General features: G+C 42.0%; 1 protein-coding gene across 12 annotated transcripts in view; it reads left to right on the top strand.

Moving 5' to 3' along the window:
• The window catches only part of EPB41L3 (erythrocyte membrane protein band 4.1 like 3), a 270,323-nt gene that overhangs the window by 73,662 nt on the left and 171,051 nt on the right, over positions 1-25,610 (top strand). Inside the window, exon 1 of one of the 12 annotated variants that reach the window (XM_075585301.1) lies at positions 56-198. The exons of 10 other annotated variants lie outside the window; for them this stretch is intronic. The gene's annotated coding sequence lies outside the window, so the exon portion shown is untranslated. Of the gene's footprint in view, positions 1-55; positions 199-996; positions 1,480-25,610 lie in introns of those variants that run through there. One more of the 12 variants, XM_075585302.1, reaches the window with a different exon arrangement.

Genomic DNA, 25,610 nt, shown 5'->3' with positions numbered 1-25,610 from the left:
CATGGGTGGGGTTAGCTTCACTCTGATAGTCCGATTGGCTGCGGCGCGGAGAAGAGCAGGGTACAGTAGAGGGGGGGGAGTCGCTATTGCATCTGGTCTGCTGTGCAACTTGTGCTGTGCAGCTGACTCGTCACTGCACATCCATCTGACCTGACTACTCAGAGCCCTCTGGGTGCAGGCATTTTGCTGAAATCCAAGGTATGTAATCCTCTTTCGTGCAGGGGGGAGGGATTTTTTTTAAACTTAAAATAGCATGGACTAAATATTCAGTGTATTTTCTCCCTGTGCAAACTGCGGGAATCTTAGAAATTGTTGCACGATTGTATCTAGGGCTTTCCGAGGCGCCGTTTTTTTTTAACTTAATGCTACTCCCGTGGTCATTTGCAAGACAGTATAACCCATTAGCCTTGAATTGGACAGCGGGGAGAAATACATAATTATTCAGTGGAGAAATCTGCATGAAAAAAGTACTGCATAATTTACTTTGCATATGCTTGTTTGGGATCCCATGGGTTATCACTTTACACTGATAAGCAGGCTGCTCTGTTATCATGTTACCGTATTGCACTATTCGTAAAAATTACATTGTATGTGCACAAGGGGTCAGGTTGCATTGATGAAATGAAGACGAGTACATCGGTAAAGCCAAAAACAATGAAAGATCAATCAGTGTGAATATACACAGATGTGCTAACAAAATACCTTTTTGAGTCAGCACTTAGTAATAGAAAAAAAGGATAAAGAATACTCAGGAAAAAAATACTCTAATGGTTATCAACTAGGTTTCCTCTTTAATGTACCAGCAAAATAAAACAATCAATGGGGATTACTCTGCAGACACACTGTTCGCACAATGCGCAACGTTTCAAGTCTTCTCCCTGACCCCTTCCTCAGGCTAAATTATAGTGTACATCCCAGGCGGTTATTCAGTCCCTGTAAGTACCTTGACGTTTGCAATCACCGTTTTTCAGTCGTCCTGCACTTCCTGTGCATGGAACGCTCTGTGGAACGCAGGGAGCTCATACAGACCTCCCATGTGTTTCAATAATGCTGGCAGGCCTGACCAATCGATAACTGAACACAGCATCAGCGTATTTCCCCGCCGCTATTTATCCCTTTTTTTCTATGACTGAGTGCTGATCCCACCAGATATTATCCGCATGCTCTGAAGCCAGGAATAAGGAGAGGGGCTGTGGCTGGTTGCCCACTTCTCTATGGGGTGTAGTGTGTGCTGTGATCTTGGTCACTGAGCTGCTCTCCAGCAGCGTGTGAGCATCTCCAGCCCGTGGGTTCTGCAATGCGGTGGGTGTGGTGATATAGTAAATTGGAGATCTGGACCTCTGCAGTGCCAGCGCTCCCAGTCTCTTCAGCTTGGCATCTTCCCTACAAAACCTTCAAGGTCCCTGCCAGCTTTCTCATAGCTGCTGCTCCTGCTGCTCAGTGGGCTTCTCTTGGAGGACGCGGTTGAAAGCGAAGCTGGTGAGTTTGTGATAGATGGACAATGAGAGTAATAGGAGAGGGTGTTGTTTCAACTAAAATCCATTACTTTGTGGGACGTGAGCACAGGGAAGATGTTATTTTTACTCCCCTGTTGTATTTTTGATGAAGCGATGCATGTCATATTTAAATCTCTTGACATGTTTGAACTGTCAAAGTTTACAGTATTTTATTGTAGTCATCAGGCTGGGTGATGGAACAAGTTGTGCACTTGCATTGACATGGGAATGTTTTTATATGTGCAATCTTATTTTACATTAAATTGCAATTCTGCTTAAAAAGCTGCCATCAATAGTTCATGTTTTAATAAGTCTGTTTGATTTTCTTCTGATGTATTTTAGCTCATGTTTTTACTGGTACACAATAATGTGGTGGTGTGTCCTTGGTCAGCTGAAAATTGTACCACCAACTTCAAAAATTTAATTTGCTTTGCTGCTTTATCTTTAATCTGTAATCTAAAGCAAGATATTTTAAATCACAAGTAGCATTAGTACTTTGGTTCCTTCTAATTCTAATGAATGAACAGAATATTGTTTTTTCCACATCTCTCTCGCTTGTGTTGGCTCTTGCTTACAATAGCTTAAGTTAGTCTTCATAGCACCCAAGCCTATGTTGTCCCCTGCAGTGCTCTGTGAACATACTGAGCACATAGCCCCCAGCTTCTGTTGACTATACAGACTTCTGACACATTTGGACTGCTAATTCCATATCAACTTGTGTTGGTCCCTGAAGCACTCCCCAGTTCATGTTAACCTTTGCAACCCCTTCCCAGCTCATGTTGACCCTAAAGACCATCAACCAATTTTAACTTATTCAGATCCCCTTCTTACATTGACATGGGATTACTTGTGATTTTATAAACAAAATGATGATTTGTGAAGGACATTGCACATTTTTGTCTATGTTTTGGATAACAGAAAAATAGATTATATGCCTTATTGTATTATGCAAGACATTCACTTTGTTTACATATTTTGGTCATACTATGTAAAATAAACATCTGCCTGCGTGCAGTATTCTTTGTAAGCGTTTGTGTTATCTATTAACCTTTCATATCGTAAAAGATGGGTATAAAATATGAAAAGAGTAATTTATCTTTGCTATAATACCAAGTGTGAAATCTTAGTCATGCTGTGCAGTTTTAGAGAGAATTCATGGTTTGTACAGGCTGTTTTCCCAGAATAGCTGGTTAGCAAATATAAATAAACTTGTGCTCAGTGAAGAGGTACTTAATGAAAGCAAAATGTACCACTCCTGTATGTAAATGAAGAAACCTTGAGGGAGTAGAACTAAATAGTGCACGTAATGTTAATCACGGATACATACACACAGGCTATATGAAGAGATGGTTGCTCTGATTTCCATGACTACATGGGCTTTTTCTCTGAATATTTTTAAACTTCTCTACATTAAGTCAATATGATGTTAAAGCAATACGGACACCATGACAAAATGTGGAACAAGTGTTAATCATAACCACACCCTATCTCAAATATAGCTAGCTGCTCATGTCTGTTAAAATATTTCACATCCACAAAATGTATGTTGATGTCAGCTTGCATGGTAGATCTGCTGTTTCATTACTGCTTCAAATCCATAGTCTGAGCTATTGGGCAGGGTGCATTGTTGATGCAATGAGAATGGTGCAGATCCTGCTTTGCCATATGCTGTGACATCACTACAGAAAAGGGAGCTGAGGGTGTGGCACTCTGTCACTGTCTGAGTCTTCTGCATGATTTCACCAATTAAATGAACCTGGCTGGTCCCAATGTGGGCATTGCAGTATCCTGCTAATTCATCACACATATACTGTACATCATGCAAGACAATAACTTCAACTGCTGTGACATGGAACTAATTGCATTATCTCTTCATCCAAGTATTCACCTTGCTTACCTCATTAGAATCATCTGTCAACCCCCTGTGAACAAGAATCACCCCTCCCTTAATGTATTTGTTGATTTCTGGTATGTTAGGGGATAGAATGCTTGATCCATAATTGTGTTGTTTGCTAAATGTCCAGCCTGTAATAGGCAGATTTTATAGGGTGGAGGTCATGTGATGGTTCAGATGTATATATTTCAAATTAGTCCAAGGACGCATTGCATCCAAAGAGATCATCTTTAAGTGAATATATAGTTAGATGGGAGGTGGACTGGAGACTGGATCCTTCTGCAATTTTATCTACACAAGGATATCACTAGGCAGCCTACAGTGAGCTCACTTCTCCACACTGATTCCACGCCTGTTCGTCTGCACCATTAACACACTCCCCCAACTTTCATTTACCACAGTCTCTCCCAACACTTGTCTGCACACACTCGTCACACCTTCCTCTCCAATTCCCTCTGCAACACCCTGGCACTGCCAAATGCGGCATGTTTTCGACAGCAGCCAAAAGTCACACATCTGCCGATTCGTGCATTGCACATGCCAACTGGAAACACCACAGCTTCATGCAAAGTCATGACCTCAGGCAAAGAAAATGGAAGAAGAAAACTTACTAATGTTGCACTCTAATCATTGTGAAGTCATAATATGGATATGTTTAAAATGTAACTTTTACTGGATGTTGAATAAAAAATATATACAAGGCTTGAAGATGTACACAATCATATTAACTACTATAATCAAAAAATCCCAGTAGATCAGAAGAGAAAGTGAATCATAACTTTAATTGAAGAAAATATAGACAGCAAAAAGTGACCTAATACAAAAAGCGAATTAATTAGGTAGGGTGGGTGTCAGTATTAGTTTTAGGTATCATTGACATGTTAATGAGATGCGTGATGGCAACTCTAAGGCGGCGTCCATACTGCGCACGACCGACCAACAGGCTGCACGTCTATGAGGCAGGCCAGGCGATAGCGTTTTCAGCTACTGAAGCGGGAGTCAATACGGGTACATCCTCTGAAAACTTTGAGCCCAATGGGTTTGAATGAGGGTTTTGAATTTTCCCTGTCGATTTAGCAATGTTAACACAGATCTACAAACCTCAACTAACAGCATACATCCCAATGTAAGATTCCAAAGGAGAAACATAAACATATGTTATGTTTTATAGGGTTGTAAATCCTTAACCTGACCGTCTCTATTATTGAGAAATACAATACTGGATTGTTGCGTTCTTAAACAAATAGAAGAAAATCACAAAATTATTGTAAATAGATAACGGAAGACAGAAATTATGTTTTTACGTTGTCAACTGTTTTTAGAGGGATTTTGAGGTTAATGACAAGCAATTTATAGCCACTTATAACAAACAATGATGATCAGGAATCAAATATTGGTAAATCAGTGGACAGATGAATTTACTTATGCAGTTATCCAACAGATGGATGAGATATAAAGAAATGCTATCTTAAGCCTAAGGAGTTAATCTTGCCAAAGACATCCTCTGTAGCAATGCAGAAGCATAGAGGAGGAGGGACTATGGCAGAGTATACGCATCAGATCAGGATTTCCATGACTACACATCGTTACTATAGTAAGACATTGCTATGTAATCCCCTCCTCGGAGCCACCTCCGTTCACCCAGGAAGAAGTGACTCCACATGAGACGCGCATCAGTTTTTAGTGACGTCACTTGTCAGTGACGCCGGTAGCGGGCGGGTACAGGTAGCAGAGCGGAGAGCTGGTTAACATTGAATTTAGCTTAGACATGCATCTTAGAAATACCTATACAACTGGTCAGCCTTTTTTAGTCTAGGACAGCGAGGATGCCAGCTTCTATGCACCCTGATCTCCACTTTCAGCCGACAAGTCACTTGACCTAGGCACATAGATTAGCATTCGATTCTAGCAATGTTTCGTCAATACTGGCTCTGGCTCAAGGGACCTCCATTTTGTGATCAATTGTTGACGACTCGACAACAATGTATACAGTAAATACAATTTTTCTTGAACAATAGGAGATAACTATGTAACAGCACAGCAAGCTATGAAATGGTTTGTTCCTGAGCACATTCTATCTGCTAATCTATAAAAGGTACTATTTAATATTAAAAAGGTACTTAATATGTATAATAATAGTGTGCACCTCTACTATTGATCAATTGACTTTCTGTAATATTGCCTGAGTTTAACGCCATTGATACAGTCAATTGCAGGGGTGGCCAACTCCAGTCCTCAAGGGCCACTAGCAGGCCAAGTTTTATGGATATCCCTGCTTCAGAATATGTGCTGAAGAAGGGCTATCCCTAATACCTGGCCTGTTGGTGGCCATTGAGGACTGGAGTTGTCCATTCCTGGTCTATTGCAACAACATTTCTCTCTGTCTCAGTATTTAATTAAAGATATGGATTAAAGTTGACACCCTCCCTACTTAATTTTAATTCACTTTTTGTATTCGGTCACTTTTGCTGTATATATTTTCTTCAATTAAAGTTATGATTCACTTTCTCTTCTGATCCACTTAGATTATTTTTTTTGTATATAGTAGCTAATAAGATTGTGTACATCTTCGAGCCTTTTATATTATTTTTATTCCACATCCAGTAAAAGTTATATTTTAAACATATCCATATTATCACTTCACAATGATTAGAGTGGAACACACTCATGCTGCACCCTCCAATGTGGCCTCTCCCTCAGTCACACCCCTAGACCAGGGAACAGACAGGGTGGTGGAGTTGGCATACTACTTTCTTATGTTGCACATTTCATCTCATATCTTCTTTCCCCTCGATCTCCTTCTCATCCTTTTGAAGTCCACGCTGTCCATGTCTTTTCCCTCATTTCCCTTTTGTGTTCCTATTGTCATCTATCTTTCCCCTGGACCTACTCAATTTCTTGACAACTTTGCCGCCTGGCTTCTTCACTTCTGACATAACGTCTCCCAGGATGACAGTAGGTAACAAACCTATAGACCATCCCAATGCCACTTCAGCTCCCCATCTCTTTAACCTCCTCCTATGGTCTCTCCCAGTGGAGACCTCTTCTTCTACTCACTGTAAGGGACACATCCTTGATCTGATATCTTCTGTTCTGTCTCTAACACTCCCTTATCTCTCTCAGATCATCAACACCTAACCTTTAGCCTCACTCTACCCTCTCCATCCTCCACAGCACCTACTTCCACATACACATACAGAAACCTACAGGCTCTAGACCAGGGTTGTGCAAAGTGGGGGGGGCATAATATTTTTCTGGGTGGGCGCGGTGGCTGCAGAGGCCCCGCGCTCTTCCCCACGGCATTTAAATTAAGTGCCATGAGATCGCGTGAGGCCTCTGCAGTGTCTCCTATACCTTGTCTTTTTGGCAACGCGTGCCAAATGACACCGCAGGTCACATGATGTCACGTCACCATGCGCGTCATTTGACGCCGGATTTTAGGTAAGGGGGGCGCAGCGCACAAAGTTTGCGCACCCCTACTCCTAGACCCTCTCTAATTTTCAACATCTTTACAACCTCTCCTCCCCCATCCGTAATCTTTCCTGCCCAGACTTGGCAACCTCTCTATGCTAACAGCACACTCTCATCAACCCTAGACAAAACTGCTGCTGCCACCACACGTCGCCCCCAACAACTTAAATCGCAACCATGGCACACAAGCTCCACCCACTACATCCAAAAGCGGTCACGCATTGGGGAAAGTCACTGGAGGAAATCACGAGCTGCAGCAGATTTCCTTCATTACAAATTCCTCCTCCTACCGCTTACCTTGCCTAACAAACCTACTTTTCTTCTCTCGTACTAACTCAGTCCTCTAACCCTCAATGCCTGTTTGCCACCTTTAACTCCCATTCTGTGACCAATTGCACCTTCACTTCCTTCCACTGTCATGGTCCAAGACCTTGCCACCTACTTATCAGATAACATTGCGTCCATCAGACATGGCATCTTTTCAGGTCATGTTGCACATGCAACACCTAACTCAGTTTGGACACTGAAATCCATTTTTTCCCTTTAACTGAAAAGGTCTCTGTGCTCCTCCTTATCCCACCCTACAACATGCCACCTTTGATTTCCTCAGCTCCCTCTCTGTCACATTAAGCACCACCGTAACTCGCCTTTTTAACTTCTCGCTCGTCTCTGGCACATTCCCCTCTTCCTTGAAACATGCACTCAGCACGCCCATTCTAAAGAAACCCTCTTTTTACCCAGCCTCTGTCTGATTACCATCCTATCTCTCTCTTTTCCTCCGAGCTGCTTGGGCGGCTTGTATACAATTGCTTTACTTGCTTTCTCTCCTACAACACCCTGCTTGACTCTATGCAGTCTGGTTTCCACCCTGTACACTCCACCAAAACAGCACTAACAAAAGTGACCAATTACCTATTCACAGCTAGTCTAAGGGTCACTTCTCCCTACTAATTCTCCTAGATCTCTCTGCTGACTTTTACATTGTTTGTCACCCCCTTCTCATGCACACCCTTGGCCTCTGTGATACAGCCCTCTTCTGGTTCAAGTCCTACGTATCCAACCGCTCTTTTTTGTGTTTTCTTCTATGGCCTCTCCCTCCCTCTTTCTGTGGGGGTCCCATAAGGCTGTCCTTGGCCCTCTGCTCTTCTCATTCTATAACCCCTTCTCTGTGAACTAATACAATCCTTTGGCTTTCAGCATCATCTTTATGCTGATGACACCCAAATGTACCTCTCCCCCTCTTGTCCCATGTCACCAATTGTCTATCTGCAATCTGTGCCTGATGTCCCACCGTAATCTGAAGCTTAACATGTCCAAAACAGAATAATTTCCCCCCCCTCCCCATCACTGTTATCCCTACACAGATTTTTTTTCCCCTCGCTGAGCCTCGTCTTTTCCTCTCCTTCACTCCTCACATTCAAGCCCTCACTATGTTCTGCCGCCTTCACCTCCGAAACATTGCTAGGATATGCCAATTTCTCACTCGCAATAAAAATTGTATTTCACTCAAATATCATGCCCTGCCTTGACAACAGCAAAGTACCCCTGGTCCGCCTCTTCTGACTTCAATCCATCCAAAATTCTGTGGCCAGACTACCTCACTCACCACTGCACCTCTGCTGCTCCACTATGCAAATCCATACATTGGCTTCCCATATCCTCTATTTTTTTTTTTTAATTTAAAACCGTATCTCTGACATACAAAGCTCTCAACGATGCTGTCCCCCTCCTCCCCCCTTACATCTCTGCCCTCATTCCCAATATATCCCTAAATGCATCCTCCGTTCTGCCCAGGACACCCGCCTCCCCTCCAGCCTTTTTATCACCTCCTCACTCCCGCCTACATGACCTCTCCCGTGTTGCCCCCTCTCTGGAATTCCCTTCCACATACCAGCACTCTCCCCCAGATTTCAGACATTGACAAGCATTCTCTTTTTTTTTTTTTTTTTTTTTTTAAAGGAAGCCTATCTGTCATACCCTTAACATCCACCCACCAACACTATTGCACCAGCTGTGCAGCTGGACCAAACTCCATGCTATCTTAAAACCCCCTAACATCCATACTCCCAAACCTTAATGGATCCAGCGGTGCGACTAGAGCATACTCCATCTTGATGTAGTCTTGGTCCCACAATGAACAGCCACTTTACCTTTTTGTTTCAACATTGCCCCTTATTCGCTCTAGATTGTAAACTCTCAGGAGCAGGGCACTCACTCATTGTCTTTCTGTATCTGCTTGCGCTTGTCTGTCCTTATTTGTATGTCATTCAGTTTATGTAATTGATGTCACACTGTACCCTCACTGTACCACGATGCAGAATGTTGATGCTTCTCAAATAAAGGATGATAATAATAGCGGTTTGGCTAATGGGGTCGTACAGGGTAAGTCATTCCTGTAGATATGAGAGGTGGGAGTGTTAGGGGATGGGGAGAGGTGGATGTGGTGGTAGGTGCCTTAGAGGGTGTGACATCAACGTTCCCCCTCACCCCCCTGAGAATTGCATCCATCGCTAGAGTTGTTTAATGCTTACTTTTACTGTTAAATTCAGCATCTATGCAGTAATTCATTTTTCTTATCACCCATTTATATATACTTTTTTTGTGAATACGGTGATGCTTTCAAAATTTTTAAGTGCAACCTTACATTTTTACCGGGTGCAATATTTAACAGAATTTAGTGAATCTATGCCTATTTTTGCAGGGAACCAAGTGCTGAAACTGAGTGAATGTTAGCACCTTCATACATTTATCTGTACACTAAATCTATACATTTTTAACAGGTTTGAAGATCATGGTGGCTGAATAACAACTTTTTTTAATGAAAAAACATAAATGGGCATTTTTTAAATGTAATTTCCCATATAAAATATACTGCAACCTTTACTTTGAACAAATTAACTAATTGTAGTGACATGTTTAGGCAAGCTGAAATAAGGGATGGGGTTTTATTTTCATCTACCTTCTCCCTTTTGTGTAATGTCACTATCTGCTGAACAATAGTATGCACAGGCCATGCCCACACCCCACACCCACCTTCCCTGTCTCTTATCTTTTTTTCTTATCTTTAGGAGCCCTCTCACAGGTGCTGGGTGGGTTAGCACTTGCGTAAACACTTGATAGACATGCACTTCCCCATTGAGAGACCGTGATTAAATTAAAATTCTTCATTAGGCTGCGTCCATAGTGGAACGCGCTAGCTTCCACGCTCTCAGGCGTCCCGGCTTCGCGCTTGAAATACAAACTTGTTTATATTGCAAAGTGCCGCTCTCCCTGTAGCGCATGTGCATGCGCTCGCACTATGCGCATATGCGTTGGCATCATAGTGTTTGTTTTGGTGCGAGCTACATAGCTTGCGCTGTATCCTGCATTATGGACGCAGCCTTATTCCTAAAGAAACCAAAGGGACCTCTCCCTCCCCCAAGAAAATCTTGCGTCCCCCAGTTTACGCACCCCTGGACAAGATGATTGGTGTGAACAGTTTATCGAAAAGAACTATTCCTTTGATGTGTGTCTAGTGTTTGCCCTCTATATGCCCAACCCATATACTGCAATGTATCCAAGTCTCCTGCTTGCAAAAGTGGGACAAAGCAATAACCCTAGATTTGTCAAAGAAACATCTCTCAATTGCTTTCAACTGGATCTTCTCTGTTACGTTTGCTACAGTCTTTTGCTCCACCCTTGCATTTGGGACACTGATGCATAATACCTATAATTTCTAGGTACATAATTTCCCTGCCCCCAAAGATTTTGTAATCTAAATTAGTAGGATCTATTTCTTTTGAAATCCACAATGTTGAATATTTGCTTCAGGAAGATGGATTCTTATTCCTTCCTCTATAAAAGGAACATCGAGAAACACACTTAAAATAGGATTTGCTTCTGTCTTTCTATTTTGTTATTTTTCAGGGGGAAAAAATCATTAGAGTAAGTTGAGACATGCCCAATTTGGGAAATAAAGTAATTATTATTTAATAGGTAGTTTGGGGCACAAGTCCCAACAACAGTGCTCAATCTGATTCGGACTCAATGGAAATCCAAACTTGAATATAAAAGTCCACATATCATGGTGAGAGCAGCAGCACATAAAGCCAAAAGAGAGAGTATTGGACCCAGTGTTTTGAGTGCAGTGATTGTACTATAATGTATGACTGCCCATATGCTGGAGTTGGTAAAGGGTTAACATACCATCATTCTTGTGTGACTCCGCGGGGCATGAAATCCTCACTGCAGCACTGTTCCCGGTCAACAAATCCCCATATTGAAGGGGGAAAAACAATACTCACGAGTGGCAGCTTCTCATGGTGCGTGCATCACGCTCAGAAGTAGTGTAGAGTAGAAATCCTTGGATTGCAAAAATATTGTTTATTGAAATCACATGGTAACTCAGTGTCTGTCCCCGTTACCATGTGATTTCAATAAACAATATTTTTTAACCCACACCTTGCTGGTCCCCTCTCACTCACTTTGCTGTGCACCGCTGCAATCCAAGGATTTCTACTCTAATTATTATTTAATGTCAGGAAAAAGACAGATAGGCGTGTTTTTGGCTGCAACGCAATTAAACAGCCGGGGATCCACAGGAAAAACACAGGTCTGTTGAAAGGTTACACCTCTAATAATGTTTGGTGTGAAAGCAAAGTAGGCTGGCGTTTTTTGCTCAGGATGAAACCAAAGAACAAGTGGACATATTTATTCCATATTTCTTTTTTGTTGCATATAATGAGTCTTAAACATCCGTTGCAGTAAACAAAATAACAGCCATTTTGTTCTATCCTCAAATCACAAGCAGATCTTTGGCGATCTGCATCATAAAACATAAAATCTATATATGTCAATTTATCGAACAGTTTACTGGAGGGTTAAATCAATATAGTATCCGCTGACACTACGAGGGTTAATGGTTAGAAGCTTTAGGTATTAACTTTCCTTAAACATATTTACTTCTCGGCCTCTCCACCCCCTACCCTCTCTGTTGTGGCCCTATCTATATACCCACCAGGCCCATATCTCCTCCATCATCCCAGGTCCATAACTTCCCCTCCGTCTGTTCATAACTACACCCCCCCACCCCCAGGTCCATAACTACCCATCATTCCCTCAGGCCCATGGTATCTAATGTAAGTACCTTTTTGTACGGTCTGCTCCCTGTGAGGATGCAGAGGGAAGCACATAGGTGTTATTCTGGTCTCCACCTCTACCCAAGTGCTGCCTTGAGGTCCAGTCTACCACACGGCCAATGAATTGCTTATTTATTACAGCTTCAAGTCACAAATACTCTGACTAAAGTGTCACTTATGGTTGAAGAGGATAAAGTGTATCTGTATCATTGCTGGTGACACCCGCACTCTGCAAACACTGTGGTTTACATTTCAATCTACCTTTCAAGTTATTTCTTGCCTTCTAAATAAGCACAGACTTAGTATTCTGCTCCTATTTAACTTGTGTTGTCCTTTGTGCGCCACTTGATGAAAAAACACAATTCATTGCAAATGATCTTTGTTACGGATCCATTATAGTACTTGGTTTAACAACTATAGTGAGACAAAGAGTGGCTCCCAGGCCTTTTCTCAACCAGGAAAGAGAAAAGTTGAGCTATCCAGCAACATATAATAGAGTTGGAACAAGATTTTACCATCTAAAATCGTGACCAGAAACTTGATGGTTTGTTGCTTTCTTAACTTTGTCGTCAACAGCAAATGGTTAATACTGCTTCTAAATCTTCATTAATGCAGCAAAGGAACTAATGTAGCTCAGAAGAATGTATCACACCAGAAAAAAAAAAAAAGAGAATCCAATTTGATCTCTCTTGGGAGAAAGGGTACTTGGCAGTTTCCTCAACACTATATGCAGAACACGGTGGTTTCAAACATTTGGAGTTTCACAGTGTAAAGGGTAAAATAAGGTCATGGGTTTAAATCCTTTGTCTACAACAGAATCCTTGTGATATTTTTTTAAAGGTCAAGTTTGCATTGTAATTCGACTGCCAATATTCTATTTTAAGCTCTTCCTATTCATTAATTAACACATTGATAATGGTAAAGCTCTTGTTAAAAATAGCTGTACAATAGGATGCTTCCACTTTTACAATATCACACATTTATTTTCTCTAACAAACTCTCACCGTATTTTACACTCATTTATTGCACTTTCTTGATCCATTTAGCGCAGATTTTTCTTTTTTATAAGTATTTTACACACTTTGTGACTGCTACTATATTAGGCCTGCCTGTGTCTGTTCCGGATTGTCCTAATTTTTCAAATGTGATACATGTACTTATATTAAAGCTTTCTCTGCTTGTGTGATTAATAATTGGTTTCCACGAATATCTTGTTCTGAAAACGTGTGTTCTTTAGAAAACAAATTACGTGACTACATTGCACGACTAAAATACTGAAAAATAGATGTAAAAGAAATGATGACTCTATTTGGATGAATTTGAAAGACCCCAGAGACCTGAAAGGATAATTTAATTATTGAAAAAGGTTATACAGGTTTTGTCAGTGGTTTTAAAACCATATTACAATCTATTTGGCAGGAGTAGGTCGAAGCTGCAGAGTGATCCCTCTTGCGTAGTCCAGGAGTAGCAAGTTTCCTGGATCCGAGAGAGGTCCCTGCAGGTTTTATAAAGGCCTAACGAGGCAGCTGTGGAGATCAATTAAGGCAGCCTGCTTTAGAATTAACCTCCTCAGTGCTGTACTCAGTGCTGTATCATGTTTTCCCTGTCTCACTATGTGACAGGGGATCCACCCTGTTACACCCCTCCCCTGTTTGTGGGTAGTTAGGGCTCACCGTGGCAGAAGTTAGTTCCTCCACTCTCGATATCACTGCGGCTCAAGTGAATGGCTGGAGGGAGAGAGAACCCCGAGTTAAGCTGCAATTTGGAGCATTTTCCCAGGCGACTTCCACTTCCACCAGTGATTTCTGTTTTTTGCCTTTGGGCAATTACCTGGTACTCAGGAGTACAGAGACTTGCTACCTTCTTTATCGGTTTGTGACCACAATATGTAGTCATGATTGAGAAGGACACCGTTGACAAAGTTTTTGTCGTCTGTGCACACTACTAGTGTCTCTTTAAAGTAGGCACTTGAATCCAGCACGCTTTAGTAGCTTGCAGGAGACCTTTTTACAGCACGGCTTTTCCATAAAGTGATTGGCTTCCTCAACTCTGCGGAAGACTTCTTGCTCAAGCTAATTTCTCCATTTTACTAATTGGCAGCAAGTTTTCCTGGTTGTCACCAATGGGTTAAAGCTGCAGTTCAGTCAATATCCTGCATGTGTGTTTTTTTTTAATAAATCAGTTCTGTAGTAAGAAAAAATACTTTTAGCATTTTCTGTTTTAAAAAAAACAACTTTGAAAGACCAATTTTCTTGTATTCTATTTTAACAAGCATGCTTGTTCCTATAGCAACGATTTACATTCCCCATATTTAAAGATGTCGCCAAACTTTGCCGATCAATAGACGGAGACCGAATTGACCGGCAGCTATGCAGTTCTTTAGGTAATTAGAGATTGCCCACATGAAACTACTGAAGTAAAAAAATAAATAAATAAAAAAAAAGACTGAACTGCAGCTTTAAGTTCCACCCTCTAGTTAAGATAGGACAGAAATCTACCTGTGGTAGGACCATAAACAGCCCATCCTTTCCTCCCCAGGTAGTTCCCCTCCCCCTTTTTTCCCCCTGTCCTACCTAGCTGAGGTAGAGGCTAGTATTTTTCCGTAATGTAGAAAAGGGGCTTACATGACTACTTAGTAGTTGATCCACAGGAGTTATCCGCCCCTCTCTCCCACTGAAGCCCGGACGTCTGCGCTCCTCCAAGGAGTTTGCTGTTTCGGGGCTGCCAGAAAGCTATGCTGCAAATCGTTGGTTGAGCACACCAGTACCACAGAGAACGCTCATGCACGGCCGCATGACATCATACCATTGCAACAGGGTACATGTCAATGTTAATTTCTAGATGTCTATGACATCACACAGCTTCTCTGGTGTAGTGGTAGAACTCTTAACCAACATATGAAAGGGTCCTGGGTTCAATTCCTGTATGAAATGGTATAATTAATTTTTTTAATAAATGATTCTTTTAATTATATTGTATAATTTATAAATATATAATTATTTATTAGTCTTTATTAAGTAATAATTATTTATTAATCAATGATGTATTAATAATAATTCTTTATTAATAATTCATTATTAATCATTCTTTATGATTAATTATGTATTATTAATAAGTATGATTATGAATTATTATTATTATTAACAGTTAATTAACTAATAATTATTACTAAACACTTAATAATAATTATTAATACTTATTAATAAAACGTATTAATACTTAATAATTAGTAAGTATTAATAATTGTAATTAATAATTAAGTATTAATAATTATTATTACTAATTGGGTATTGGGTATAAATTATTAATAATTATTAAGTATTAATAAGATTTATTAATAATTAAGTTTGAATTATTACTAATTGGGTATTAATAATTATTAGGTATTAGTAATACCTATTAATTAGTAAAAAGTATTAATTGTTAATGATAATTATTAATCATAATATAATTAATAATAGTATTATTAATTAATAATTATTCATAAATAATTATTAATATAGAATTATTATTAATACTTAATACATAATTATTAATACATAATTATTACTTAATAAAGAATAATAATAATTATATATTATTTATAAATTATACAATATAATTAAAATAATAATTTATTAAAACATTTAATTATATTATACCATATCATATCATACAGGAATTGAACCCAGGACCCTTTCATATGTTAAGAGTTCTACCACTACACCAGAGAAGCTGTGTGATGTCATAGACATCTAGAAATAGACTTAAGATTTAACATTGACATGTACCCTGTGGCACTGTTGTAGAAGATAAATATATTTATAGGTTATGTCTTGTGGCACCAAGCCTATGGTGTAGAGGTAAGAGGCAAGGCATTGGTATCAGAAGGTCCTGAGTTCAATCCCTGCATGTGTTTTGTACAAAATGTATTAATGTACAAAATGTATTAATGTACAAAATGTATTAATGTACAAAATGTATTAATGTATTAATGTTTAATTGTGTCTGTGTCTGGTAGTCAATAAAGCATTGAATAGAATGTTTGAAAAAAATGGCAAGAGAGCAGAGCGATGAGCAGAGCAGAAAGATATGATCACATGGACAGCAGGAAGAGCACTGGTAAGGCGGCACAATGGAGGAGAATCAAATCTGTAATGAGGAGGCTCGAGAGCTGATGCCGGTTGTAACGCGGTCTTGGGGTTGTGGACCCCAAGGAGCGTTATAACGGGGTTTAGCTGTATCTGAGATTTGAGTAGCACACTACAAATTCAGAGCTCTTCCCTTCGGCCTCTACGTCACCAAGAATATTCACAAAGGTGTTAACACTTATTTGCCGAATTAAGGAAAGAAGGAATACAAATTTTGCACTACCTGGACGAAATTGTGATAAAGGCACGGGACGGAGTCCTATGACTCCAAAACCAAAAGGTGACTGAATTAATTTCACATCATGGCTGGTTGGTCAACACGGAGAAGAGCTAATTAAGCTCTGTAACGCTTGCGCTCACCACGAACAAGGCAGGACCCTGGTACTGAGGTGGTAAAGTATAGAACTGCGCACCCACAGCAGCGGGGGCACGCCTGGGAAGTGGATTGTCAACGTAGCCGTGTCTTGGTTGGAGAGAGTGGGTTAGTCCAGATACTTGCCAAGGTCATTGGGCGGAGCCATCAGCGTAGTAGATGCCCGTTGTGCCGTGGTCAGGGGTTGGAACCGGTGGGGTAGTAGTGTGTCCAATAGGCGTGGTCAGAGATGGAGAAGTGCGGGTAGTCAGAGGCAAGCCGGGGTCGTTATCCAGAGAGGGTCCAATAGTCAAGCCGGGTCGGTACAAGTGAGATCAACTGGAAATAAGAAAGGCATGGCTAGGCAAAGCAGGAACACAAGGCAACAAGGGTTTATGCTCAGCAATGAATGACTGACTGAGCATGCAGGGTTTCAGTAGCAAGGCTGGAGCAATCTGTGTGAGAGGCGGAGTGGAGGCGCGGCCACTGCGGGAGCAGGAATTGGACAGAGGATGCAGGAGACAGGTGAGCATTGTTAGTAGTGATAGGAGTGTTGCCACGCAGCTGGAGAGCGGTGCATGAACGTCGCGTGAGCAGGAGGCGGGGCCAAGCTCTGTGATGTTTGCAGAAAGCCTCCGTCTGCACGTGTGCTCTGTAAGCGGCGCGGTGGCGTGTGGAGCAATAGGTAAGGAGGGAACACGTCGCAGGGGACGTGTTCCCCGATTCCTTACAAGCCCAAGCCAGAATCTAAGATGCCTGGGAATGGAGTTAATCAGACAGCAAGGCAGAGTGGCTCTTCCCTCCGACCAAAAGAACACTCTTGAAGGAGATGGTCAGAACAGCCAGAGCCAGCAATCGATGGCGGGATCACCAATTTAGGAGGCTGATCGAGCAACTATACAGGTGATAATGTGGGTCAGATGGCATATAAGAACATTTCAGCAAAGTTCTTACTCTAGTGGCAGAGGCAGACGGCAAGCCTGAACCAATGGTTTTCCTTACCACAAGATGTAAGAGAATCCTTTTAAGATGTTGGGAACATGACCCGAACATAAAAGCAGGTTTTCCCCTACAAGATCGGATCTGGCTTGTGCTTACGACTGATGTCAGCGTCACAGGCTGGAGTGCCCAACTCGGGACAGAGCTTGGCCATCTTCATTGGCCTATTGGAAGTCACGAAATGTTATCTAACATTTTTAGAGCAAAAAGCGTAATGGAGGCAATCAAGCACTTTTTACCACAACTACAAGGATGCAACTTAAAAATCTGGTCAGACAACAGTTCTTCGGTGACCTATGCAAAGAGGCACAAGGAGCCCTGTACTCCTACAGGAACTATGCCCAATTATAACCTGGGCAGAATGTCATCTAGCAGACTTTACAGCGATTCATATCACAGGGGAAAGGAATCTCTGGGCAGACTTCCTCAATCGGAAGACCCTAGATCCAGGAGAGTGGTCCCTTTCAAACACGACATTCAATCAATTCGTCGCAAAATGGGGGACACCAGATATAGATCTCATGGCAACGTCGGAAAACTTGAAATTACAAAAATTCTGCACAAGAATGTTTCATCCAGGGCCTACCAAGGCAAATGCCCTCTCCTTTTCTTGGAATTTCCAGCTCGCATATGTGTTCCCACCAATTCCTCTGATCCCAAGAGTTCTCAGAAAAATCAAACAGGACAAGGCAGATGTGGTGGCAATACTCTCAAATTGGTCAAGAAGACCCTGGTTCCCACAGATAATTCAACTTTCGGTAGACAAACTGTGGTAACTGCTGGTGTTTCAAGGCCTCCTATCCCAGGGTCCAGTGCAACATCCCAGTCCAGGGCAGTGGACTTTGATGGCATGGAGGTTGATCGGGTGCTGCTCAGATCAACAGGGCTGTCACACACCTTTGTGGCGGCAAGTAAAATGACTACTTCTACAGTGTATCATAGAATCTGGAAGCAATTTAATCTGTGATGTGAACGCCAAAGTGTAAGCGTCTTGAAGCCACCTTTTCCTGCAATTCTGGAATTTTTACAAGAAGGTCTAGAACAAGTGCTCTGTTCTAGCTAACTGAAGGTTCAGGTTTCCACATTATTACCTCCTACTAGGGCGCTCTGGCACGTTTGGGCGCAACCTGCTATCCTAGGCAGCACCCCCTCACAATTAATATTTTGTCAGAGAAAAGTTGCCCTCTACCCCTGTACTACAGTTGTGTGAAAAAGAAACTACACACTCTTTGAATTCAATGGTTTTACATATCAGGACATAATAACAATCTTCTGTTCCTTAGCAGGTAAATACAACCTCAGATGAACAACACATGACATATTACACCGTGTCATGATTTATTTAACAAAAATAAAGCCAAAATGTAGAAGCTGTGTGAAAAACTAAGTACACCCTTACTGCTGCCATATGAATAATGATGCTAAGTAGCAGACAGGTGCTGCTAATCAAATGCACTTGATTAATTGATCATCAGCAAGTGTAACCACCTCTATAAAAGCCAAAGTTTTAGCAGTTTGCTGGTCTGGAGCATTCAGGTGTGTTAACACAATGCCAAGGAGGAAAGATATCATCAATGATCTTAGAGAAGCAATTGTTGCTGCCCATCAATCTGGGAAGGGTTTTAAGGCCATTTCCAAACAATTTAAAATCCATCATTCTACAGTGAGAAAGATTATTCAAAAGTGGAAAACATTCAAGACAGTTGACAATCTTCCCAGGAGTGGACGTCCCTGCAAATTCACCCCAAGGTCAGACCATGCAATGCTCAGAGAAATTGTAAAAAAAACAAGTTACATCTCAGACTGTACAGGCCTCAGTTAGCATGTTAAATGTTAGCGTTCATGACCGTACAATTAGAAAAAGACTGAACAAGTATGGTTTGGTTGGGAGGGTTGCCAGGAGAAAGCCTCGTCTCTCTAAAAAGAACATGGCAGCACAGCTTAGGTTTGCAAAGTTGCATCTGAACAAACCACAAGACTTATGGAACAATGTACTTTGGACAGATGAGACCAAAGTGGAGATGTTTGGCCATAATGCACAGCGCCACATTTGGCAAAAACCAAACACAGCATATCAGCGCAAACACCTCATACCAACTGTCAAGCACAGTGGTGGAGGGGTGATGATTTGGGCTTGTTTTTGCAGCCACAGGACCTGGGAACCTTGCAGTCATTGAGTCGACCATGAACTCCTCTGTATACCAAAGTATTCTAGAGTCAAATGTGAGGCCTAAAGCTTGGCCACAATTGGGTCATGCAACAGGACAATGATCCCAAGCACACCAGCAAATCTACAACAGAATGGCTGAAAAAGAAAAGAATCAAGGTGTTGCAATGGCCCAGTCAAAGTCCAGACCTCAACCTGATTGAAATGCTGTGGCTGTACCTTAAGAGAGCTGTGCATAAACAAATGCCCACAAACCTCAATGAACTGAAGCAACGTTGTAAAGAAGAGTGGGCCAAAATTCCTCCACAACGATGTGAGAGACAGATAAAGTCATACAGAAAACGATTACTTCACGTTATTGCTGCTAAAGGTGGTTCTACAAGCTATTGAATCATAAGGTATACTTAGTTTTTCACACATGGCTTCTCCATTTTGGCTTTATTTTTTTTAAATAAATCATGACACGGTGTAATATGTCATGTGTTGTTGTTCATCTGAGGTTGTATTTGCCTAATTTTAAGTCCTGCTAAGGAACAGATGATTGTTATGTCCTGATATGTAAAACCATAGAATTCATGTACTTTCTTTTTTTTTGTGTGTGTGTTTAGTAAAGTTATAGTGGGTAAAAAAAAAGTGACAAAAAACCTCCACAGCAAAGCATATAGCAAATGGAAATATTCCTGTATGCTCATTTGCATGTCTTAGACAGGTGTGCAACCCCGCCTTTCACCATTATCACCCAGCACTTCCACTGCAGCAAGGGATTCTGGGAAATGACATGCAAATGGACACACAGTGTCACCTTTTGCTTCAAAACCATTTTTAACATGGTTCCCTGTGTATATATATATATATATATATATATATATATATATATATATATATATATATATATATATATATATATATATATATATATATATATATATATATATATATATATATATATATATATATATATACACACACACACAGTGGTTGACAAATCACCAAAAAATCTACTCGCCACCTAGTACCAAACGTGTGCTGCTTGGGCCAATATTTACTCGCCCGGGGGTTAAATCCACTCGCCCGGGGCGAGCAAATGTATAGGTTTGTCGAACACTGTATATATGTATATATATATATATATATATATATATATATATATATATATATATATATATATATATATATATTCTCAAAAAATCTAGTGGCAGGGGGGTTTAGGGAAAAATGCTATATTAAAAATACAAAATATATATAAATATATATCACAAAATAAATGTATATAAAACATATTTGAGTCCCACCCCTCCTCCCTCCTTTTAATGAACCTTCCTTGCAGGAGGGAGGACGGATCAGGTGTCATTGGGGGTCAGAAAAGGGGCCAGAGCCCTACACTAAAAAAAAAAATAGGACGAGCGTTGCTGCTTCAAGTATGATTAATTTGGGTATAAAGTGTACGTGGCACTTGGAGGTATGTGAATACCATTCCCATGGTCCTCTTATGAGATTAAATTGTCTAACATTATTGGCATTATACTACTACAGTTTGTACAGTGCAGTGTTGCCTAATAAAGCTATGTACTATGTATAGTTATTTTAAATCATGCTTTGTAGGAGCTGAAAAGCAAAGAAGAGGTTTTGAATGGAGCTACCTAATAACTATACATTCATGGTTAGTTTGACAGAGAATGAAGGTGTGACTTTTAATAATGGAGAGAGCTAGGGAAGTGAATTTGTATGAACGGCAGCTGGAAAGTTTAATTATAGGCTACGAGGCCTTTTAGGGATTAAGAGTAGTGGTATCTGAAGGGGCGAATGTTAATGACAGCTGTGTGCTTTGGTCACTAAAGCAGGAGATTTGCATATAAAAAAACCTGAAATCACTTTACTATACATATTCACTATTTTTAACCACATCATATGTTTTAGGTTATGCACTAAACATGAATTGGTGACAACATAATTGTATACAATTTTAAGGTTGTGTGAATTGGTAATATGTAGCCTAGCAAACCTGTCATTTTTTTTATACGTTATAAAAAAAATAATTATTAGATTTTTAAAATGTGTTTGCAGTTCCTTGAAAAAATAACAAAACTTAATGCTGCAAGTGGTATTTGTTTTTGCTTCCTTCCTGTACCAAACATTTGACCATGGTACTATAATGTAGCAGACGTTTTTGCCCCTGCTGGTACACGTCAGCATGTGCTATAACAATGCATGTCTCACTGCAACTCGTTACCGGGAGTGTAGGCGATGTGTGCAAAGTTGAAGGATTTTATTCAGGTGCCGTTTGAGCAACATAAAGTACAGGCTTTTCCTTAGGCCACCGTGCAGGTTTTCCAGCTGATGAAAGTTCATGTACGTCGTAGACGTTTTCCTAGGGTCTTTATGCATTTGGTACCGATGTAGTCACGAAATACACGTCTGCTCTGGTTTTATTTCTCTCTTCCATCTATGCGCACATAGTGCAAGTACAGAGACTTAATGGCCCATTGGGATTAACAGAGCGGGAGTCCCTGCGTTTGAAGGGGACTTGCACACTGTGAATCCTACCGGGCTGCACCTGTCTATAAGAGACGCGCATTAAGAGTGAGACTGAATCGGTCACTCTTCCTGCGCGCCTCTAATAGGCGATCGCACAGCTTTTATTTTATTTGAATAACACGGTATTGAAGCAGGGGTGGTCTGTAGCTGAACCGCATTAATTTCAGGTCCGGGACCCCCTGCTGCCCGAGCTACAGGCCCGTTATGGCGTGACGGTATCCCCCTGCATTGTTTAAATCCTCCCGCGTCACGGCCCACGTGACCAGGACATTTAAACAATGCAGGGAGATACCAGCATCCCATAACAGGGCCTGTAACTCAGGAAGCAGGGGGTCCACAGGGTTGAAATTACTGCGGTTCAGCTCTGGAAAGCCCATGGTTCAATACAGCGTATTCAAAATAAAATAAAAGCAGCTTCATTACCTTAGCGGCTAGCTGCTAGGGCAATGAAGGAATTAAACCAGAGTACCTTTTTTTTTATTGGGGTTAGAGGGGGTGGGTGAAGGGGGCTGTTGCCCCAGGGTGGGTGGTTAGACCTACCTTCAAGGATGCGGGAGCGGTTTACCCCATCATTACCTTAGCGGTGGTAACCGCTATGGTAATGAAGGGTTAACCCACCCCACTTCCCACCCGAAAAGCCTAATCCCCCACCTGGGGCAACTCCCCCCTTCACCCACCACCTTTACCCCCAATAAATATTAAAATTCAAACACCCACACATATTGTACAGTAATGGGCAACATCCAGATCTATCCAGATCTGAATAATAGCACATTTGCACGTAAAAAAATCAAACATAACTAAAACATTACATAGCCAGCATACTGTAAATTAAAGTTGTACTTACCGCTGCCAGGATGAAGGCCATCCTCGTCTTCTTCAGTGGGCATCGACAGTAAAATAAAAAAAATAACTACTGGCCACTAACCCCTTAAAATAAAATAAAAGCCACGTGATCGTCTGTTAAAGGTGCGCAGGTAGAGTGGCTGATTCAGTCTCACTCTTAGGCTGCGTCCAGGGTTGCAGCAGCCGTGCTGAGGCGCGCTGAGGGAAAGCAGGTGCTTTCCCTGGCCTTGGTTAGCGCGCCGTCCGGGGGCGTGTCGGGGGGGGGGGGGGCAGTGACGTCACGGAGCTGGTTCGCCCTCATTGGGCGAACCGCTCACGTGACCGGCCCTGCGCTCCCGTGAGCGCTTGAATCTAAACTTTTTCTAAGACTTATGCTTCCGCATGCTTGCGGAAGCGTGCGCCAGCCGCTGCTAAAGCCGCTCTCATTGCGGCTGCAGGGGCTCACTTGTTAGCGAGAGCGCACCTTAGCACGGGTCAGCACCTAAGCGCTGACCATACCCGAGGCCTTAGTGCACGTCTCTTACAGACAGGTGCAACCCGGTAGGATTCACATAGCGCAAGTCCCATTCAGACGCACAGACCCCCGCTGTGTTTATTCCGATGGGCCATTACAGCTGCTATGGACTATTTCGCCGAGAGTCCACGATTTAATGTATTCTGTCCCTTGCCTGTGGATGCTGCTAGATAGGAAAGACTGCATCTTTACATGCAAAAGTGTCCTGCACGGCCAGGTGTCCCTAGGAAACAAGGACAGGCACATGTGGTCAGTATGCAGACCAGAGAGACACTTCCCTTTCCTTCCCTTTAAACCCTTGCTAGAGTAAGCTGAGCTCCTTAGTTGTCCTGCCTTCCCCCCCGGCCGGGATTAACTATTACCTGACCGACACCCAACAGCTCTAGCTGTTGTAAACAAACTTACTCCTGTAACAGAGAGCAATAATGTCTGCTATATCTGGAAATTAATCCCTTTGTCTTTAGTGGAAGACAGTGATTTCTGTATTCTGTGTTCACTGTCATGTAGAGTATATGTTTTGTTGCAAAAGAAAATAAACAACCTAATGTTTATTTTGATAGAATGGTATAAAACATGACAGGCATGCAAGCCTGTGGAATTGGTACTTTTGTTTCCACAGTGTTTATGTAAATGTTATAGGTGTTTGCATGGGCCCGGACTGTTCATCATTGCCCGTTTTTTAAATCCTCTCATTTGCGGTCAGACATTCTTTCATAGTATACTACTGATCTGGAATTGAATTAAGTGTGATAAAGATGTAGCCAGGCTCCCTTTTGGTGCTCGGTACTCCGCTCTTACCTCCGCCACAGCGGGGAGCGAGCGCTTCGCCACGGCTCGGGATGGACTCGAAAGAGGGCGCCGCCATCTTAGGAGGTTGCGAATGAGCAGGAGCACTTGCGGCGGCCATTACTGCAGGCGCAGTCGGATAGGTGCATGCGGCGGCATATAGGGACAGAGCCAGCGGGGACTACAGCCCCCAGCAGGCACTGTGGCCAGTGCATACGTGGCCAAGCTGGGCCAATAGGAGGACAGGGATCTCGGCAGCAAAGGATACTTTTCGTGCGCTGGGGAAGCAGAGGCAGTTGATCCTGGGACCTAGAGAGGGGAGCAGGTGCGTGGGCAGGGGCCAGTGACCCTCTGCATTAGGTCAGTATACACCTAGGCCCCAGATAAGGCCCTGAGTCACCTCCAGTCCTGTAGGGACAGCCCTTTTGTGTAGTACTCAGTGACAGTTATGGACATAGCTGCTGAAGCTGAGTAACTTGATATTCCTAGTCTGGGACCAGACTGTTGGACTGCCATCTGGCCAACCTCTTCTGTGAAGTTCAGGATCTCGCTGAGGACCTCGTGGATCGGCGGATCCTTTTTGAAGTAGTCAGCGTGTCCTTGTGCTGGAGCGCCCGGCAGGTATTTCAAAAGCGCACCAACATACCAGTACCTTACAGGCGCTATCACGCCTTATGGGTTGGTCCTTTGGGGACACTCAGGGGTTAAGTGACCAAGGGACTGGATCGGTACATTGGACACAGTGTGGGAATTCACGGTAGTGGGTCACTGCTTATACGGAGGGGAAGGGTTATGGTTAACCGTGTTGATTTTTATTAATGTGTATTCTGTGTAACACCTGCAGTAAAGGTTATCAAGTTAATCTAAGGGCTGTTGTTACTGTTTCCTGTCTGGTGTTATCTCATAGTATGGGATCCCGTGCAGGTGGAGGCGCTGCCAATCAATATATTCATTGCCCCAGGCTCCCAGTGGCGGAGGCTCAGATCTCTGTGAGCCTACAGGTATATGCAGCACTAGTAGACCCGTCTTGGTAAAAGGGAAAGAGGGCTACAAAAATAAAATCTTTTTACACATACAATTTTTGAGTATAGTTTAATAAACATCCTGATTTTTTTTTGTGTAGTCGCCTCACTTACAATCCTCGGCCCGTGCGTACATTGTCAGGATATATAATAATAATATGATAGAGCAGTGTATTTGATGCATGCCTCTACGTTCTGAAATAAGACGTGCTGGCAACTATTAGCTTTGTTTTTGTAGCTTTGTTTTTCCTTTGTACTTGCGCTCTCATTTTTTTTTGTCT

This window comes from Ascaphus truei, chromosome 2 (assembly GCF_040206685.1).
Source record: "Ascaphus truei isolate aAscTru1 chromosome 2, aAscTru1.hap1, whole genome shotgun sequence".
In the NCBI taxonomy this organism is placed as follows: domain Eukaryota; kingdom Metazoa; phylum Chordata; class Amphibia; order Anura; family Ascaphidae; genus Ascaphus; species Ascaphus truei.
Note: the sequence above shows the minus strand (reverse complement) of the source record. Positions and strands in the feature narration are given on the sequence as shown.